This window comes from Quercus robur, chromosome 6, assembly GCF_932294415.1.
Source record: "Quercus robur chromosome 6, dhQueRobu3.1, whole genome shotgun sequence".
Taxonomy (NCBI): Eukaryota; Viridiplantae; Streptophyta; class Magnoliopsida; order Fagales; family Fagaceae; genus Quercus; species Quercus robur.
The window spans coordinates 6,071,049-6,075,670 of record NC_065539.1 but is presented as its reverse complement, the minus strand read 5'-3'; positions in this window follow the sequence as shown (position 1 = coordinate 6,075,670).

The following is a 4,622-nucleotide window of genomic DNA, read 5'->3' as shown; positions in this document are numbered from 1 at the left end:
CACGTTGCCGGCGCACTGGGTGGGGGCTAATCGGAAGTGCCTGAGGTAACCCCTCGTTACCGGCCCCATAGGGATTCTCATACCCCCCTCTACAAAGGGAAGGACGGGAATTATTACCGCGCCCGTTTCCCTCTTATAGTGCCACTCCCCCATCTTACAATACCTCAGACTTACGTTGGGAGGAATCCTGTAATCGACGATGAACTTATTCATCGCCTTTTCAGTATCGACTAACTTCCTCAGTCTCAATTTAGCCATCTCTATGATTTACTAAACAAACCCAACCCGCGACGGGAGAAGAAAGGGAACCAAAGAAAAATAAACCCAGAAAAGAAAAAGCACGAGTTAATGGAGGTAGGGAACTTACATAAAAGAAGAAAACATGCTTTTTGTGCTGGAGATAGACTTGAGTTTGGGCGAAAGTTCAGATGAACCCAAAATATACGCGCTAGAACTCTTAAGTGCAAAACTGAAGAGATAGATCCGTTCCAAAAAATCCTTTATACTTTCTAGGGTAACTGCACACATTTTCCTGCCCATAAAGACCAAGGGATCACCACTGTTTGATCTTCATCATGCCGTAGAACGTGGGAAACACAAAGCCGTTCGTATTTAATGAGGCCACGTTTCGCCTTCCAATGGGCTCTAGGAACATGTCTCGGGCAGATGAAAAGTCTCGGGAACCGATAGGTGACAAGGATTGACAGACATTGGCAGATATCTGATGTCATCAAAACCCTCCTATCCGTCCGAGGAGTCAGATAGCAGGATTTTGAGGGGCTATTGTAAGACCGGGGAGCTTACGATCCGACCCACGCTCTATCCGGGTTCAGGGCCCGTGCCGAGGAGGTCGTGTGCCAAGAACGAATGATCGAAGGCCGAGGTGTCAAGGGGAACAGCTGAGGACGACCCTATCCTTGGCACTCCAAGACTTCAATGGGAAGAGTAACGTCTCGATGAAGGCTATCCCCAAACAGCCCCTGAAGGGGATGCGAGTGGAATGGGGCCCACGTGGAGGTACGGTGCAAAATTGGTTCAAAGAAAATACGTCCCCTCCGCATTAAATGCACCCGCCAGCGTCCTGATCATGTTAATGAGAAAAGACGCTTGGGCGGTGTAACTTCGATCATCGCAACTAACAGAAAGTAAGAGGGTACAGCTGATGGGACGGGTACAGAAGTAAGCACCTGCTTGACCAACAAGTGGAGGGCTAAGATCAACCAAGAAGGACTATATAATGTAAAAGTTAGTGCATCAAAAGGGTGGCTGGGAAAAATGGCCAAAAATCAGAGCCTCCCAGCTCGCCTCCGGGAGAAGAACTCCCAAGGCGAACACGATTTAACTATGTATAAACACCATGAAAAACCAACCGTCTAGTGACTAAGGCCTAACCTTTCAAACACACGCTCTATAAATGATATTGTTTGGGCCTTTTTACGTGCGAACCCAATACTATTACAGGTCGTTACAAATCGTGTCCTTACAATCATAATTATCAAAATTCACGTTAAAAAAAGAACATATATTTTTGTTAAATTTCATCATGTATTGCAGCGATTACACCTAGTAAATAAATATTACACAGGACATTAGCAAACAAAAAGTGTCTAACAATATAAAATAATGAAAAAATAACATCTTCATATCCCTTTTCCTTTCCCAGAACCCTTTTTTCACCCCAATCAAGCATAAAGTTGTTTTTTAGTGTCTGGTTGAGTCTTAAAAAAATATTTCATAAAATATTTTAATGTTTAGCCTTGTATGAAAAAAGTCTCACACACACATATGACAAAGTTTAGCTATAAAATTGATTGCAGTTTAAGGCTGCAACCTTACTCAATATCTTTTTATTAAATGTGAATTTTAACAAATCCAAAATTGGATTATATATTCTTCTTATATCCTCTATACTTGCAAAATTTATAAAAAATTAAATAACAATAGCTATGTCATCGATAAATTTTTTAAATTGCAAATTTTTGTAATTTAAAAGTATGCATAAAATATAAGTTTATAGATCATATAGTAGATAATAATTGATTCACACAAAATTTGATATATGTATTAAAAATATAAAAAACATGCAATTCAACAATTATATTTTTAAAATATGTAGTAACATTTATTTTATTGAGTAAAGTTATAGTCTTAGGTTACAATTAATTTTGTGGGGGCCAGTTAATTAGGAAGTATTGTTAAAGCAGTATTAATTGGGCCTATGGCCCTATCCGAGGACGTTAGACCATCCGAGGAGGTCCAAATAAGATTATGAAGAGAACATAATGAAGAGAGGAGTAGAGACAATATGAGATAGGTCCAATAAGCGTCCGAGAACAAAAGCCCTCACGGCCACATGTGTCCGAGGTAAATTTGAGTGTCATATCATCATGGACTTACTTCGAAGTTACATCACAACTAAGGGTAGGATATTGAACCAGGGATAAGAAAAGAAAGGTAAACAAATATCTTCAAAAGCTGCTACCTCCGCATTAAATGCCTTTCAACCAACTCTCTAGCCGCATTAATGTGGAAGTGATGCCTGAACAGTGATCAAGCAGCCTTACAGCTACTGGTTGATGGTTCTGGGAGGTGCTGGATGGGACAGGAAGGAGTCCCCCGAATCTAACCTACACATGTGTGGTAAGGATGACACCAAGATTGTAGTATATAACATGGAAATATGTATTGAGAAAGGGGATCGAGGAAAAGGATTGGAACTCTTGTACAATTTTATTGTTCAACAAAACCATATGATACAAACTACTTAATCTGGTCCGAGGATAGAATTTCTAATTTTACTCATGTCAAACAGTCTTGAACCGTTAAATCTAATCGTTTTTCGTCTGAGATAGATCTAGTTCTTCTACCCACGTTCTATAAATTTATTGTTTGGGCCGTTAGGGTTTGAGCCCAATCCGGTTTTGGGACTAATCCAATTTCAGTCCTTACAAATTTTGTAACTAAACTTTGTCTATATATATATATATATATATTATTGGTTTATAAATGAAAAGAAAACACCCAAATCATGAAATTCGACGAGGAATGATTAAAAAAAAATACTTTTTTATGGGAGATTAAAAAATACAATAGACCATATCAAATCATAGCAGATCGTACCAAATGATAATAGACTGGGGGAAAAAATATTGGTCAATACACATTCCAATAGTAGTAGATAAAAGAGCTATTATTAGGAGCGGACGCTATAAGTTAAAATTCTCTCAAAAAAATAACAGTAGATATATAACCTATAATCAACTAGTAAGACAAGCAAAATATGAAACACCAAATTGACAACAACTTGTAGTGGGAATAATAAATTTTGATCCAAGGCAAATCGAAAAAAAGGAGAGAACGAAAAATAACCTGACCAATTTAAGACTATGCAATGAAAAACAACAACAAAAATTTGTGGAACATACCTTGACGAAACTAACAATTTTGTGGATTGTATGTCAAAGAGCTTTTTCATTGTGTGTGCAAGACAAATTCTATGGACAATATTTATCTGGCACTTAAAGATTATATTACTAATATAAATGAGTGACAATGCTAATATGAAAATAAAATCAAACATAAACTAAAGATGTAAATAAAAATTTTGAAATATAAAGAATAACAGTAAAAACAACACTAAACTTTAAGGGTTAAAAATGAACTTTAATGATCTTTTGACTCTTTTAAAACTCTACTTTTTTAAAGGTATACTTGTACTTGTACTTAACTTTGAAAAAAAAAAACAGTAAAAACTAGCTCATCCAATAATAGTCATATTAAATATTTAAATAACCTAATAGTCTATATGATTAAAATACACATCATTCAACGTCATTAGTCATTACATTTCTCTAATGATTTGAAATGAGACTATATCGTTTTTAAAAGAAGTTATAAATAGATTAAATAAGGGAATATGTGCCTTTGATAAAAAAAAGGGTGGGTGGGTGGGGGGAGAAATAATTTAAAAGTTTTTTTATTTTTTATTTTTTAAGTTAAAAAACTATATTTGAATTAGCTTAACTGATCAAGTTTGTTAATTTCAAATAAAATACATTAAATCAAACATCGTCTACAGTAAAAACAAATTAATTGATAATTTATTAGTATATTTTTTTGAGAAACAATAATTTAGTATCTTAATTCTTCACGTAATATTAATGAGTAATCATTATCAATATCAATTGGACATCGTAATTTCAAAGAGTAATGCCTAGGACATAGAAAAATGAACAATTTTATGCTACAACTCATCACGTGGTAAGTTGTGATTGGTGTAAGTGTGATGATGGTCATGTGGGGACACACCTGCTTCAATCACAACTTGATGTTGAGAAATACAAACAAGTTGTGGTACAAAATTGTATACTTTTCTGTCCCCTAAACATTATTCAATTTCGAATATTATCCTTATCTAAAATAAAAAGAAAGGAAAGGATAGAGGACAAATAATAAAAAAATATTAGGGTATGTTTGGTAGACTGTAATAGGCACTGTAATATAACAGCTATTCCTATGGTTTACCTATTCAATATTTTGATTATGTTTTTATTACAAGAAATAGTCATTCCTTATGAATAGCTATTCTTTAAAATAAGGAATAAATATTCCTCTCTAAAAGG